The sequence below is a fragment of the Coloeus monedula genome (genome assembly GCF_965178545.1).
Source record: "Coloeus monedula genome assembly, chromosome: 21".
NCBI classification, from domain to species: domain Eukaryota; kingdom Metazoa; phylum Chordata; class Aves; order Passeriformes; family Corvidae; genus Coloeus; species Coloeus monedula.
In genome coordinates this window covers 1186069-1203211 of record NC_138801.1, presented here as the reverse complement: position 1 = coordinate 1203211, position 17143 = coordinate 1186069, and the positions used below count along the sequence as shown (strand labels likewise).

Genomic DNA, 17143 nt, shown 5'->3' with positions numbered 1-17143 from the left:
AGTCTCCTTTTGTCCTGTGTTTTTGCACAACACCAAGCACAGCTTGGGTACTGACTCATGAGTAGGACCCAAAAATCCTTCAGTTAGCAATCTGTCCTGCTGCCATTAAAGTTTATGGCAAAATTCATCCCGCTTTCTCTAGCTGTGAAATGATACGGCATTGGTGCTATGAACCAATCTTCAGAGTGAAGGAAAAGGACAAATCACAAAAGAAAAGTATTACCCAGAACAGATTCCTCAGAAACTATTCCCCATGCAAGGGGCTGGGAATGGGAAGGTGCATGCCTGCAGTGTCTGGCAGGGTCACCCTCGTAACATCTGGCTGTGAAAGCTGGGGAGCTCTGCCAGCTCCTTTGGAATAACAAGCCGAGCTCATGAAGACAGAGCATAGCTGTGCATTCCTGTGAAACTCGCCTGGAACACTTGGAAAGGGTCACCAGGAGGAATGTCAGGGAAAACAGGGGAAGGGCCTAGGACTGTTAAAGCCAGAGCTGCTCAATCTGGCTTCAATTGCTTTTCTCCTTCTCCTTTCTCTATTTCTTTCTTCTCTCCTCTTCTCTGGCTGCGCAAGGGGAGGCATTTGAGCCTCACTAATGACCAGGGACACTATATAAATGATATAAACAGGGATCAACTTAAGGCAGTTCATTAAGAAAACAGGGAGACAGAGCAGTAAAGCTTGTGTCTTGCTTACACAATAATGAAGTAGTTAGAAGGGTTTATCTCTGCTATCAGCTTAACATGTGGTTTGAGTTCACACCTGAGCCCAGGCTCTGCAGTTAATCCTGCTGCTCTGTGGCTCCAGCCCAGTGAGCCACATTCACACCCTGCCCGGAGAAGTGAGAGGGAGGCACTGAGCCTGAATGAAGGTGCTCCAAAGCCCAGCACCAGGGGCAGGGTGAGTTCTAACACCGGTGGTGTGACAGTTCCAGGCTCACACAGCTGGTGCAGAGGGACAGCTCCAGGAATGGAGCTGCAGAAAGGAAAATGCATGAGTCAATATTCATCCATATATTCATGATCTGTAGGCTTGGGTGCTGTGATGCTCATTATCTAGGCATGACCTTAAAAACTGTACTTGATTGAGAACACGGCAGCCCATCTGTTTGGCAACACAGGCTGCTGGGGGCCTCACCCCAGCACTCTGCTTCCTGCACTACTTCTCTGCTTTGTTGGAATACAGATTTGAGGGCACAGGCTTCATCTCCAAACCCTTTGCTGAGGCTGAAAAAAGGCATCCACAACTCTTTCTCTCTCAAGAGCACAGTGAGTGCTACCTGTGCATGCAGGACATAGCTTACTCCATGTCCCAGCTCCAGCTCTGTGCAGCAAACTTCCTCCTCCTCCTCATTGCCCCAAAATGAGCAGCAACCACAAGACTGGGTGCTTGAAAAACTCCATCTTCTACTCGCCCTTCCACAAAAGCAACAATAACAGCCACCCCACAGCCCCTGTGAGGCAAGGTGCAGTTCATGCCATGAGCTCTCTGCAGTTGGGGTGGTGGTAGGTACCACCCAGCAGCTTGGCAGGGACAGCCCTGCAGCCGGCCTGGATATGACAAGGAGAGTGTGCTAAGGCCAAGGTGTTCCCTCCACAGGGATGGAACACCTCTTCCAGCTGTCCTCTCCATGCAGGACAATGAGCAAATTCATGAATGAAAATTCAAAATTTCCTGCTCCATTAGAAGAGGACAACAGGCCTCTTCCACTTTTCCTGTGCTGCCCCGCCCTTGTTTCAACTGACCAAAGAAATGAATGAGAACTGTTTGCTGTCACTTCATCATTTCAAACACACAACCACCAGAAAAGAGGAAGCAATATTCAGTTTTCTATCCATGTGAAAAATCCTTCTGCGCCTTCCTCCAGACACCTTCCTGAGCCTGTTTTTGAGCATCCCTCCTTCTTTAAAAGAAAACATGTCTTTCTTCTAAGCAATTAAACTCTATAAAAAAGGCCATTTTCCCCATCATACTTTCCCATCTCCCCTTTCCTGGATGGCAATCACATCCTCCAGATCTCACGCTGAGAAGGATATTCTGCCACTGGTCACATCTGGTTCCCTGATGAGATCCGCAGGCGGCCAGGCTGGAGCGCTTTCTGGGTCACGTGGTGGCTCCCAGTTCCTTATCTTCCCCAAGACCAGCGCTTTTTAATCTCCCTTGATTCTGTTTCTCTCCTTTCGGAGCACGCTTATCAGTTTGAGACTAAACTGCTGTGCAAATGCTCACGAGATCAATCTACAGATCTTAAATATGGTACAAAAGAGGTGTTTCTGTGAGCAATCTGTTGGAGAGATTTTGTGCTGCCTTTTCGCCTCGTTCCACGCTGGTATGCATTCCTTCGGCATTAATGCTTCCTCTGGGACCCAACCTTATGGAAATCTGAGCCGGAGCGCACAGGCTGCAGCCGCTCTGTGGAACTCGGCCTGCGTGGAGGGAGCTGCAGCCCTGCCTATGGAAAGAGGAATCCACAGCCAGCTACTGCTGGCAAACTGACTCTCCTTAAACTCTACAATTTACATTTGAAGAAGAAGGTTATTTCGGTTTTTGGGGGGTTTTTGGGGTTCTTTTTGTGTTGCTTTTCCTCCCCTGAAAAATAACTTCTAGCAGCCTGCTCAGTGTGTGCTACTAGGAATGGAAAATAAGTAAGTCAATAGGCATACATTAATTCAGTAAGGCCAGGAATTTATCGATAACAGACTGAGGATCAAGGATACAGTGACAGTTGCATTTAGCTCTCAGAATAAAGTAAATCAATCGAATTGACTGTATGTTGATTTAAAATCCTTAAAGATTTGGGTCAAGATTGTTCTAGTTTTCCCAAAACTGACTTGTGAATCTCCATACCCACAAGTAATACAGGAATGTTCATGGTTTCATGTTCTCAGCCCCCACTGATATTACAGTGCTCCCTTGCTGTGCTTGGCTCTGTTGGAACAATTAACATGAAGTGGCCTCACTCCCAGTGGGTCAGTGCTACAACATTGGCTGGAAATAGTGAGGAGGCCATGGGTACCCTACAACCATGGGAGTATTGGCTATAAATGCTTTAGAGGGATAAAAAAACTATTTCTTTGTATTTTAGGATAAAAATTAAGTTATTTTAAATACTTTTATTTAGATTATTCTCCATTCTTTACAGACTTACAGTAACTACTAAGAATTCCTTTGGACAGTTGAATCAGTGGGATTTTAAGTGTTGCAGATTAGGATGTACATCAACATATCCTTGAACTGTATAAAATAATTAACTGATTAAATGGAATGGTTAGCTAGGATCTGTGAATGATGCAACCCTCATTTAGATGTGTGTGTATAAAATACTTTTTTTTGCACTTCAGGAGACTTGATCTGTGGCTGTTCTTACAGACCCTGAAACACAGAAGAAGTAAAGTAAACATCTGAAAGTTCTCACTTCAGGGGTTGTTTGAAAGAGAATTTCACACAGCACTGTAGCACAGATATGAAAGAAAGTCTATTTCTGTCAAGACTTAATTGAGGAAATTTAATTTTCTTTCCTAACTGAATTGCTGTTGATAATTTAAATTAATTCTGTCTGGTCTGTCTAATTTAGCCATGAAAAACCTGGATCTTGGAGCTGTGCACAAGAATGTAGCAGATTTTTAAAAACAGCTTTTCTGAATAGAAAGACAGTAACTTATGGCAGCCTAACAATAGATTTTTTTTGGTTGTTGTTTTGATGTAAAGCACTTAAGTTCTTCCACCTCAATCCACTGATATTCTCATTTTAAGAGAAAGAAATGCATTTTTGCAAATGGTACATCAACAGACTTTGGGAAAATTGAGTTTGGAAAAAAAAAATTGAATTAATTTTGTTTCTCTAAGCACTTTCCCATGTTTCAGATTTTGTACTGATAGATTGATGATATGATTTGCTTTAAAACCAGGTGGCCTCTTAGTTTCCATCTGTTGTGTCTATTGCTCTGTCTCTAGTGAGAAGCATTGCAGAGCTGTGCAGGCATCTGCACCCCGGAGAGAAACTCTGCGCCATCAGAAATGCTCCAGGAGAGAGAATCTATTTTCACTGTCTCTTAAATGTATCAGAAACTCAAGCCCCTGGATCTTGTTTATGTTCACCGAAACTGAACACAGTGAATTTCTATTAGCTGAGTGTAAACAGCTTCGTAACAAAACCAAAACCAAGTGACATTTCCAGAAGAAACAGTTAAAATCTTCCCAAACCACCATGGCGGTTTCTGGTCTCTCTGGATGCTGGGGGTGGCACTGCTTTTGCAAGGTTTTCCTAAAAGTAGGAGTTTCTATGGATAAAAGCCATTTTAGCAAAGATCTGCCATCATGTTTCAGGTTCTGTAAAACACAGAATTATTTTGAAGTATGTGAGTGCAGTCTGCTGGAAAAAGTTACTTACTTGAACTGAAATGAAATGTCTTGGGCAGGCTCCCCACAGCTCTGGTGTAGGTGTAGGCGATGCAATCAGTCGAGGGAGAGGGGCACAGCAGCGACACGCCACGAGGGCTGCAGGCATTTCCTTGGAAGCTGCGTGTTCGGGAACATCGGGCAGAGAGTGGGGCCTTTCCCGCTGCTCCCAGGGAACACGCACAACAAATCCCTGGTGCTGCGGGGCAGGGCGTCACTGTACACGACTGTCTTCTCCAGACAGCTGCAGCACACCTGAAGGGATTGGGAAACAGCGAGGCCAAGGCATGGGACACTGGGGTGAAACCACAGGCCCCCCGTGAGTGCGGCTCCATCGCGGGTGCCCAGCCTTAGTCCGAGTGGACTGGGCTGACCTGCCCCGTTCCTGTGGGACTGGGTCCATGCTCACTGCTAGGGCACTTCAACTCGTCTGCATTACAGGAGTAATTAAAAAGAAAGAAAAGCATTTTAAAGTAGTATTTTAACTAGTAAAGGACTGCGCGGAAATGGTCGTAGTGGCAAAGGTGCTTTTGCTGGCACAGCGTGTTTCATTTGTGAGCTGCTCTAGGGCTCACTGGCGTTAGCACTGAGCTGTGCCAGCGCTGCGAGTTTCCAGTCATACCAGCAAACATCTCCACACAAGTTTGGCAGAACCGACAACAGCTGACAAACTAGTAGCAATTGCCTTGGTCCCCAGCCCCGCTGCCCCGCAGGAACCATTGCTGAGCCTCACTCGTTTGGTTTGTGTTTATTGTCAAGTTTACTTTCAGGTTCGCGTCCACTTGTAAAAAAAGCCTGTTTTATTTCACATTCCATTAAATTTATGCCAAGTATTCATACATGTCATAATTTGCGGATTGAGGGTTTTCTGTCCCAAACGCTGGATGCGTTTTGGAGCGAAACCCGTCCAGGCCGGCTCGTGTAGGAGCTCGGTTGTGCCTCACTCGAGGCCCCAGGCTGCGAAACGCCTGGGCCGGACCCGCGATGGGGCCCCGCTCCGAGCCGAGCGGCCCCGGCCGCCCTCCCGCAGCCCCGGCAGGAGCGGATGAGGCCCGGGGAGCCGGGGCGGGGGCAGCCACGGGGCAGGGCGCCGCAGCGGGGCGGGGGGCGCGGCGGGCCCGGGCGGTGCCGCGGGCGGTGCCGGAGCCCCCGGGGCCGCTCCAGGTGCGGGGCCGCAGGTGGCGCCGAGCGCGCACGCGCCGCCCCCCGCGCGCGGCCCCCGCCCGGCCTGCGTGGCAGCGGCGGCGCGCGCGCCCGAGCGGCGGCGCGTGCGCGGGAGCGCGGGGCGGGTGCGCGCGCGGCGAAGTTCCGTGCGGGACGCGGCGCCGCTCGCTCGGTCCTGCGGGGCTCCCGCGGCCCCCGCGCCGGCACCGCCGCGCCTCCGCCGTGCCGCAGGTGAGCACACGGAGCCCCGCGCTCCGCCGGGCCGGGCCGGGCCGGGCCGGGCCGGGGGTGTGCCCGCCCGCCGCGGGCCCCGGCGTCGCGCGGCGCCTCCGGGCAGCCCCGGCCGGGCCGCGGGACCGAGCGTGGGGCGGCGGGCGGGATCGAGGGGCCTCGCTGGCGGGGCCGCCGGGGGCCGTGCGGGAGCCGGGGGTCCGGGCCGCAGGGCCCTCACGTGCCCGGGCGGGAGCGGGAAGCGGCCGGGGACGTCCCCAGCACCGGGCGGGTCAGCCCCGCTGCCGCCGGACGGGCCGAGCGGCGGCCTTGGGACTCGAACAAAGTTGCGGCTGTGATACAAACACGAGTGTTTGCGCGTTTTGATGTCGCTCGGAGGGTTTGGGGAAGTTTGGGTTTTGGTTGTTTTTTCCATTTTAGTGGCTGTGCTCCGAGCACACGCGGCCCGGAGGAGCCGGCCCCGCGCCCCTCCGTGCGCCGCTGCCCCCCAGAGCCCGGGATGTGCTGGTTTGGCTCCTCGCTGGGGTTCCGGGAGCTGCTGGGGTTGGCGGAGAGAATCCCGGGTTGTCCGGGAGGCCCCGAGACCCTGCCCGGCTGCTTCGTGCTGGGGTCTCCTGAGACCCATTGCTGGCAATCCCCCCGTCCTGGAGCCGCTCCCGGGGTGCGCTCTGCCGCGCTCTCTCCCAGGGTGGGAACTCCGCGGTAACCCCAGTGCCGGAGGATTACACATGGCTTGGGAGAGAGCACATGGTAGAGATGAACTATCAAATACTATCTTTTCCCCCCACCGTGTTCCTTCCTCCAAAGTGTGATTTATGCTTGTTTAGAATAACGGTGGATTTCTGAGCCCATCTGTTTGTCTGTCTGTTCGCACACATGGAATATCTCTGCCTATGGTGATTGCCTATGGCATTATTGCAGGAGAAGTAGTTTGATAGGAAATATTGTAGCAATTAGAAGTCCAGTGATGCAAGTTCCTGACACATTGTGACTGTCTTGCTGTCAGTTCTGTGTCTCCTTTAAAAGTTCATTTTTTTTGTGAATCACTGTAAGTAACCGTTTAACTTCTGCAGCATTTCTACAGCTTTTACGTTTGAGACATCTCTTGACATTGAGTCAAACTCTTTCCACTGTCATTTTTTTTCCTGTAGACATTCTTTGTGACAGTCATATTCTGTTAAGCAACAACAGAAAAAAAGAAGGAACTGCTCTTAGATAAGGCTGTTGCTGCCTGTTTCCTCTGGCTCTGAGTCTTAGAGACCTAAAAAATGGGAACTGTGAGAAACTTTTATTATGATGGAAAAAGAGCATCTTCTGTGGGAAGTGAGATTTCTAGATGGAGTGTGAGTGACTGCTGTCACCCCAAAGGAATTGTCAGAGCAGAACCAAACTTTTGCGTTCTTAACACCTGTGATGTATGAGACGTTTCTGCTTGTTTCATTTTCCCCTCCTTCCTCTGGAATTCTGTTTCTTGACAAATAGGTATTTTGTGAGAGAGGATGGATGCATAATTGGAATGTGAGTTTTTATATACCTTTTCAAATTCTTCACTGTTCATTTTGTTGGGAGAAAACCAGATGAAGATGAATAACTCGGACTCCAAGCCCATATTGGGAAACAAGTTTTTTTGCAGTACTTGCCCTCTGTGATCCTGCCTGAAAAGTTTTGTGTCAGTCTGAAATATATATTGAAAATATTGAGCCTACACTGGCTTTTTCTCATTTCTTGCAGTTATCGAGGCTGTACTGGAGAAAATAGTGAGAGATTCTGAGGCTTCTCCTGTAGCATGTTTTTGGGCTTTATTCACACCTACCTCTTGTTCTGAAGGCCTCTTGCAATGGCTTGAAAGAGGTTTTTTGTGTACTGAATGAGCTGTTGTTTACTCGGAGTAAAATGAGTATTTTTGTTTGAATCGGGGTAGGAGCCAGAAATACTCATATGGGTTTTTCTCCTGCTCTGCCTCTGCTCTCTTAGCTGTAAAATGGAGGTGGTTACCAACAAGTCCCCTTCCTGAACACCTGCAGCTTTCTAGATGTGTAAAAGATTAATTAGTGGATGTATTTTAGCATCTTTTCCTCCTTTCTGTGGTGTGAAATATATTTGACCTCAAGGCTATGAAAAATATCTAATAACAACCAACCTGGCAGTACAGACCAACCTCTGTGGCTGCAGCAGCCAGCAGCTGGTATGGGTGGGAGAAATCAAATGTATTCAGTTTAGATTTAAAGCAAGAAAATGGACTGTGGCTGGAGGAGCAGAGGAAGTACTTAAAAGAAGATTTCAAAAATGAAATTACGAAAGTGGAAATCTGGGGCTTGTAGGACTTTTGCTCTGTCCTAAATGAAAGCCTAGATGGGTCCCTAGGGAAAATGAATTTAATAGCCCAAGTTGTGCTTCAGTTTTTGTCATTCTAATGTGCTTTTCTTAGAGGTTCTTGTTGCAAACGAGGTTGTTCATGGTGATCTCCAGGAAATGAGAACAGTAAGTACACAGAGCCTCATTTTGGAAGTTGGGCTCATCTTCACCACTGAACAAACTTGTTTCTAATTGCAACTTCCAGAGTTTTACTTCAGCTCAACACTTGTGTAGACAAGGAGTGGTCATGATGCTTTGTATGGTTTGAGCACAGAGTTATGGTTAGGGAAGTCATGAATGGCCGTTCTGCCCATGACACACACTCCTGCATTTGTCTTGTGAACTCACTTAACCAGTCTTTTACCTTTTATAGGCAGATGGTGACTAATCCAATGTACACCTCTCCAGGTGCCTGACTGGGTTGTTTGTAGGAAATTATGTGATATGTGTTGTTGTATCCAGTACAAATACAAGATGCAGGAAAAAAATCTTGTAATACTGAAAGCAAAAATAGTCGTACCGCTGAAATATAGTTTATGGTGGTCTTGATACCACTTGTCACTGAAGGTGCTGAAAATGCAGCAAGAGAGTGGTGGCCTCCTCTGCTCCTGGCTCTGGAGACAGGCATGGTGGCAGAGGAGGCTCACACGTGTCTGTGCCACTCCATGGACTGGACAGAGTGGCCTTTCCCAGTACAAAATCACGTGGAAGTTAAAGGTTGTCTAAAATGGGCAAAGTGAACACTGTCCTGTTAAAGGCAGAGGCCTTTAAAGTAGTTCTTTCTGTTACCAAATGCTGTTAAGCTGTGTTTATTGTACTCATCCTTCCTTTGTAAAGCTTTCAGTACAAGCCAGTACTCAGCAAGGGCCCTGCTGCTTTCCACTGGCAGGTCAGGGAGTGCTCTGGGAGATAAGAGCAGTTTATCTAAAGCTGATGGTAACAGTGGGGAAGATTCGGTGTGTCAGCACCAGGCAGTCCTGAGTGGCTGAGCTCACCTCACACAGCTGGTGCCACTGAGCTGGAGGGTTCCCCTGGTGTTCCCTGCTTGCCCAGGCTGGCATTCCCAATCCTGTGGGCTGGCTCAGCTCACAGTGAATTGGTGTAAAACCAAGGAGCCAAAAGGAGTTTGATTAAGTAAGAGAGTTGAACGCTTGACTCTTTGTGGCTGCTGGAAGGGCAGGTGGTGCTTTCCCGAGCTGTGTCCTTGCGTTTTCCCGTGGTGGGACGGGTGCACTGAGGGATCCAAGCCTGTGTTCAGGGACTGGGATGTCTGCCCTGGGAACAGAGTGGACCCTGGGTCTCTTCCACTTGTGAATTCCATGTTTCACTGGAGAGCTGTGTCTCTAAAGTTAAATGGAGGAAAATGTAGTATCTAGGAGGTGAAAGAAGAGTTCAAAGTGTTCAAACCATGAGGTGATGTTGGCCCAGTCAGTATTTTTCTTTTTGAAGAAAAAAACCAAGAAGCCAAAATATTTGCATGCAAAATCTAGATTTAGGTCTGACTTAAAAGTCATAGTGCTTTTTGGAATTGCTGCAGTGTGTCTAACTTACATAGAAAATTAAGCTGTATAAAATACTTCCAAAATTTTTTCTTTGTCACAGGTTTTGGGGATGGTGAGGAGGTGTGTGTTTCTAAAGCCAGACTGGGAGCTGCTGGCTGAAATGTAGGACAGGGGGAACTGGGGTTCTGAGTGTGTGACCAAGTGTTAGTTCTAGAGCCTGTAAGTGAAGTTTTGTTTAAAAACAGAAAAGCACAAGGAGTTATTTTTAATAGTGGTTCAAATGCAGAAGCCTATGAAGCTGTCAGATCTTTTTACAGGTAGATAAGTCTTTTTCTATCTTGGCTTATTTTTTATATGCACCTTGGATCAAGATTACTTCAAGTTCTAACCTGTGCTAAGTATTTAAACATCTGGACTTGCTGTGAGCACCACTGCTGTCCAGACATGAGAAGTCTCTTGGATTGCGTTTTACATTTTGAAATATTTCAGGAAAAAGCTGTATTTTTTATTCTGTTAAAACAGTATATGTAGCCTCCGGTGTTCAGTCTTGTGACATGGCTTATAACATGGCACAATGCAATAAATTGCAAATAACTTTATGGTGTCAGTACAATCAAAGAAATTGAATTTCTAAATTGTTTACTTCAGCTTGGTGCTACTTTAAGTGTCTGTTATCAGAGATTCCAGGCAGTGGACAGCTGTCTGTCGCAGATGGGAGAGGAAAAAAACCCCTAGCTTCTTCCTTCTAAAAAGGTTTCCATATAAACCCCATAGTAATGTAATACAACCTTTTAGTCAAATTCGAGTTTCCTGTTACACATTTAAGTGAACCGACAGCAGACTCGTATCTATTTGAAACCAAGTGGTGTAAGTGAATGCGGCCCTGGGAATTTTGTACTCCAAAGCATTCTTGAAACCTCACAGATGCTTGTTGAGCAGTCAGATGTATTATTTATTGCATCTTTAAAAAAAAAACCAAAAAAGGCCTTGCAGGTAGTTCATGACTTCTGTAGTCTGCTGTGTTTTGGTAAGATCAGGTGGTATTGTCTTTCCTGTGCTTGTACTGTGTTTTACCCAAGAAAATCAGGTAGTTTAGAAACTGTCAGCAAATCCACATTTTTAATAGAGTAATAATAGAGTAATAGAATAAACCAGGTGTAACTAAGTCTGAAAAAGAGCAGTTTAAGGTTGAGTGTTTTCTGCTGAGATGTGAAAATGGCAGAAATGGATGTTTTGCACCGAACTGCATGAAGTTTGGGATTATAAATTGGATGTGCTGCTTTATTGTTCTATGTGCTAGTTCACCATGGCAATTATAAGCTCATTAAAATAGTTACAACGTGTCAGATCACAAAGTGCAGAAGGTGGTAAGATCATTCTTTTTAAATGACAAAGTTGTCGCTGCTGTTGGCATCCAGCTGTCTCCTTTATGGTGATTTCCTTGCTGTCTTTCTTTTTTTAACCCCTCTGGACTATTTACAGGCATTTTACAGTTCTTAGGCACTTCTTAAAGATTTTGTGCTTATTTTTTTTGAGTAACTTTGGTCTCCAGTTCTGGACTCCAACCTTTGAATTGTGCTTCACATGATGAATCAAAGTAGGTGCCAGCCCATCCCCTGCCCTTCGACAGACCTTGGGCACCAGTCTGGACAGATCAATGTGTTTGCTTTTTAGGAAGGCAATTAATTTTGTTATTTTATCAAAGTATTGACTGGTTTGGGTTGTAGTTTGAAGCAGTTCTCTCTGTGAAGCTGTTGAGCTTTCCCTGTCGGGTGGTGCAGTGGTCTCTGCTCGCCTCAGCTCCCCAGAGCTTTATGTGGCTGCACCTCTGGGTGGGTTTAGCTCAATCTAAGGTGTAACAGGCTTTTTTCTGAATTCAGTGGATGGATGGTTTGTTTGTATAACATCAGCTGGAAATGGTGCTAAAATGTTGTTTTCCCAAGTGTGGAGATGCTGCTGCTGCTGTTCCAGAAACCCCTTTTGGATGTGAGCCCTCTTAAGTGGGAAGGGAGTGCTCCTGATGCAGTGTTGGTGGGGGCAGGAGGACGAGTGGGAGTGTGAACTCAAACCTCTTCCAAACCAGCCGAGCTGGAGCGACTAAGGGTGATAAACCTGAGCATGGCAGTGTTGGAGAAAAGGGCAGAGATTCCCCTCTGATCAGGGTGATAACATTTTGCACTGCACAGCTCTTTCCAAAATGAGTGGCTGTCAAAGTGTCCCCACCAGCCGGAGCAGCACTGCCAGCAGACTTGAGGGACCTTCCTGGGGAGGTTGCAGTGTCCTGTTTCAGTGCATCCTCCCACCTTTCAGCCCAAACACCCTTTGGTGTTTGATGTGGTGAGACTCCCCCAGACTGGTTGTGCTGTCCCTTTGGGGGAGGCTGTCGCCATCCTGCTCCTCCGCGCTCTGTCTCCAAATGAATCACAATCTCCTCACCACGTGGGTGGTATTGCAGGGACTGAAAACCGCGCTGATAAGGGCTGTGACCCGGTCCCAGTCCAGCCTGCTGACAGAGCAGGTGTTGCTCCACACCCTGGGGAGGATGTGCAAGTCTTTCATTTTGCAGAGCTCAGTGACAGATGCTGACCTCCAGTTACTTTTGTTGTTGGGTCTTTGGGAAGCCCACTTGCTATGAGATGGGAAGTATCTACCAGCCTGGTAAAAACTCATGGTGTGCATGGACTGGAGCTTTAAGTCCATGCTGACAGGAAAACCAGGGATTTGGGACTGCTGCCTCTGAGAGCTGGGGTGCTGGGGGTGGCACAGCCCGAGGTGTTTCACCCCTGCTCAGCGGTGCTCACTTCCCTCACTGCCACTGTCTCCTGCCTCAAGTGGTCCAGGATAATGTAAGTTCCAATTTTTCTTCTTTTCTTAGAGCCAACTGTCCCCTTTGACTTGGGAGAGTAACTTTTTTCCTAACTTAGGGGTTTTTAAACTGTGGAGTTGGAGAGGAAAATCACTGCAGATGGTGCAATAATTGGGGAATGCTGACCTACAGGATAGATGACAGCTTCAAAGTACGTTCAATACGATCCTTTCAGGAATTTCAGTTGAAGTGTCTTGTCCTGTTCTTAACCTTGTGGACACTTGTTGCTGCCATCCTGAAAAGGTGTGGATTTTCTCCTTGTTGGAACATTTTGTTTCCTACATAGGAGCACTCTGAATATCAAGCCTCTCTTGGAGGGTTTGCGGTGGGCTCTTGTTCTTGGGGCAAATCTGTGTCATTACAGTGAGGAGACGGTTTCTTTCCCCTAAGAGTAGAGTCTCAGGGTACATAGATATCAAACATGAACAAAAAAACTTCTTCCTCTTTCATGGAGATTCTGCTTCATTCTTTGTGCTGCTGGTGTTTTATTAGCTCTTCTGTCAGAGTTGTGAAAAACTGAGAGTCTCAAAATTATTAAACTGGAACAAAACCCCCCAAGAAACCTTCAAAAGGTTTTAAAAATACATGACTGTATTTCAAGGAAGTAAGTAAGTCACAGCTGGGTGTCTGTGTGCCACCCTTTAATCAGATGGGAAACCTAGGGAGTGACTCTCAGCTGTCACTGTATTAAGAACCAGTGCTGCCTTTTGTGGAGTCTGTATACACTGAACTCAGGGCCATGGAGTAAATATTCTTGCTGTCTGTTCATAATCATTCTACTTAGAGTAAGCGCTTCTTGGGTGGGTATTACAAACCTGTTGATCTTTACGGTATTTATAGGGTAATTTTTAACTCTCTTGAGCTCTTTATTTCCTTGTGGGTCAATTACTCAATTTATAACATTATGTCAGATGTAAGAACTTTACCATCCAAGAGTAAACTGTTGGGGATGGTTCTCTACCTGTGTTTGCTCTTAGTTCTTTGTATATTAAGGTATGCAATAACTTACTCTGTGACTGACTTACTGGGATTTCTTTTAGTCCCCCTGGTTTGCACTTTGAAGTGACTGTAATGTCTTATTTTAGCTTTTCTGCTTCATCACTAATGCAGGAAGAGACACCATTCTGCTTTTGCACTTGCTTTGCCACGTGGCTTCCAACTTCCTGGTCAGTGATAGCTGCACCTGGATTTTGCTGGACTTGAAATACTTCTTTTGATGAGTAGTAGTGTGTTATTCACAGGTATTAATAAGGTGTCAGCATTAAGGAGGTTGGGAAGGAAATGCAGGGTGGGCAGGACTGTTGTTTCCATGAGTAAGCTCATGGTTTTTAATAATCTGATACTACTGAGTTTTTGCTTCAACACTGAAGCTTATTAGAGCAATAGGAAATTGTTACAGAGGGCAGAATGCAGTGTGAAATGTGATTTGTCTCTTATACAGAGCTTGCACATTTAGTTACAATTTTCTTGAAAGGTTAATTCCCAGCTTCTCTTCAGAACATTCTGTGCAGGCCTTTCTGTAGGGAAAAAAAAAATTGGACCCAATTTAAATAGACAAGTCTTGTGAATCCTGAAAGAATTTGGGCATTTAGCCCAGGAAAGGGAGAGTTCTCTGCAAGAACTTCATTAACCCTGTCTGTCATCAAAATAAGTAATAAAAGTATCTCTGCAGACATTATAAAGAACAGATATTCTTTGTTTTACCCTGTGGCCTTGATCTGCAAGGTACTGGTGGATGAATCTTACTCTTCAAGGACAGCTGTGCCCATGTAGGAAGGGAGATGGAGATGTGCTACATGCAGGGATGCAGAAGTGGGGATATGAGCTAAAGAGCTGCACTAATTTTTGGAAAATTTGTGCCATTAGTTCCAGATACTCAGGAATGTGCAGGGTAGCTGACTTTCATTTAGTAGCAATATTGATAATACAGTCTTACTTGGCGTATTTTGGGGCAGAAAAAATACAAACAATATTTCTACCATAGCTATTTTTGTAAGTAGAAAAATGTTAAATATTTTTACATGGAGAAGAGTTTCTGCTTCCGTTTGGCTGTTGCTTGCAGGATCCAGATGCTGTGAAAGCTCTTCCTGTGATGCCAACATCTGGCTGCCTGCACATTTTGGGTAGAGTTTTATGAGGCGGCTTTGAAGTTGCTTTTGGATTTGAATCACATGAATCTTTGGATTGGCTGGGCTGCACAATTCTCAGCATCATTTCCTTTTCCTTCTGATTATGGGAAATATAAATACTTCAAGCTGTTGTTCTGATGTTTTAGAGTTGGGGGAACATATATCTGTATTTTCCTCCATTCCTTTTCCCTGGATTTGAGACATATTAAAGTCTTTAATAGCCAGCAGCATGGCTATAGAGAGAAGCTGCATGAGCAGAGTTGGTTACAGCAGGTTTTGTGGATTTTGAGCCCATTTTACATGGGCTTGCTCTCGTACTTTGATCTACCTTTCTTAAACATTTCAGAAATTACAGCAATATTTCAGAAGTATTTCTGTGAGGTTTGCTTAATGCTTCTTGAGTGCTTGGAAGTGTTCTAATTAAAAGATACTTATAAGTGCTAAGTGTTGGTGTTCCCAATCACATATGTACATAAAGATTTATAGAAAACTTTGTTAAGATTTGAACTTGTATGTTTGTTAAACTTTCTGAGGACGGGCTGGGCTGAACAGATCCCACATTCAGGGTTTGGGGCTGTAGCAGCAGAGCTGATTCAGGTTTTTTTTTTTGTACTTTGGATCTTACTTCTGGTTTTGTCTTACTAGCTTAGGATGGTCTGTTCACTTGTGCTCCCATGTGGGATGGATGGTTACTAAAGGTGTCTGATAGGAAACAGCTGTGGAAGTAGTTTGGATTCTTTGTTGTGTCCAGTAGAAACTTATTTCAGGAGTTGGTTTAGATTGAGGGGTTTCACCGTAGCCTTGGAACAATCCATCTGCCCAAGTGCTTGAGTTTTGGTTCTTCATTTTGACAAGGTCCTTGAGATGTTGCTGGTGAGTGGAGCTATATTTCAGCTGTCATTGTCACCTGGCTGGGGGTGCAGTGAGAGATTGTTCCCTCCGGTGCCAGGAGCCAGCCTGGAACGGAGGTGGCAGTGCTGGTACAGACAGTGTGTGTTCCATGGTTCCATGGGATGGGACTTACTTCAGTTAGCATTTAATGATGTGAAAATGTCTGGCAGTTTCTGTGAACACTTATGTTATGAATATATTCCCAGCCTATATTTAATCTTTCCTTCATCAGAAATGAATGAATTCTGAGAAGGATAACAGAAGTGTTCTTAAATAATTTGGCTTTGTGTTTGAAAGCTTTATTGCATTATAAATTAAAAGGTGAACATGTTGTTGCATGCTTGGTAAGCAATACAGTGAAATTCCGGGTAGGTTTGGTATGTGTTTATTTTTGACATGTGTTTCGTGTCAAAACAGAGATCTGAGAGATCTGGCTCTAATGGTTCAAAGGTGATAAAAAATGAATACAGTGAATTTTCTGGATGGCTCAAAATTGCAACTGCGAGAATATAAATTAAGGTTGGCTTCTTACTTTATCTGAAACACACCTCAGTGAAAACTGGTTGGGGAAGAATGCAACTTGCTGTTGCTGTACCATGGTCACATTATCACCTCTCTTCAAAGGAAGTCTTGTCCCTTTAAATGTTGCTGACTGCTGTCCATCCTCAGTTTTGGATGTGAATATGTATTTGATGTTTACATCCTACACAAACATCATGCATAAATATTTACATGTGGTGTAGCACTAGGAAATTCAGTGCAGTGAAAGAAGGGGTAGGAGTAGTCCAGTTAGGCTGGTGAAAAGGAACATTTACCTTAAAATATAAACCAAGTATTCTTGGCACTGATCCTGGAGCTGTTTAATAGGAGCCCTGTGAAGCCATCCCTTGGAATGGATGGATCTGCAGAGTATCTGAAATGTATCCAGAAGACTTAAACAATTATGCCTTTTGGTTTAGGACCAAGTACTAGGGAGCTGGTACTACAACAGAAGAAAACCAAACAAAACCCAACCTTTAATTATTTAAAACTTTTCTAAACCCCTAACTCTTTAAAACTTCTAAAACTTAAAACTAAAATTAGAAGTAAACTACCTGTCTACCTAGTGAGAGATGGGCACTTGAAATGTTCTCTCAAAAGTATTGTATTAGCTCAAGTGGCATCCTCAGACACAGTGATCCAGTCGAGCATTCTGTGCCAGGCCTTGCTATTTTCAAGCCATTGTACTGGATTTTTCCCCAAACTAGAAGGCAGAGTATTTGAAGTTGTAATCTTCCTTGCTTAGAATGGGAATATGGACCTGAGCTGGGTGTAGGTGGTGATTTGAAACAGAGTGGGATATTTCATACAGTTAATTATTGGCAGGAATCATTTGTTTTATTGACATCCACAGCGAGATGACTCTAAATAGCTTTAAATAGTTGACTTAATGTCATTTTGCTTCTAGGTATGGAACAGTGAATTCTGGTGTCTGTCACAGCATTCGTTTAATGAGTATCAGTTGTTGACACGGTATGAAAAAGCTCCAGGGCTCTTCAGCCATTTCACTAAAACATTCTCAGTTAGTGGATTTGGGGTCTTTGAGAAGCCCATCCCTGACTGGCTGTTG

General features: G+C 45.5%; 1 protein-coding gene across 2 annotated transcripts in view; it reads left to right on the top strand.

The window, feature by feature from the left end:
- The first annotated feature begins 5658 nt into the window (after positions 1-5658).
- The window catches only part of NEK6 (NIMA related kinase 6), a 46850-nt gene continuing 35365 nt past the window's right edge, over positions 5659-17143 (top strand). Inside the window, exon 1 of one of the 2 annotated variants that reach the window (XM_082295277.1) lies at positions 5659-5791. The gene's annotated coding sequence lies outside the window, so the exon portion shown is untranslated. The remainder of the gene's footprint in view (positions 5792-17143) is intronic. The other variant, XM_082295278.1, reaches the window with a different exon arrangement.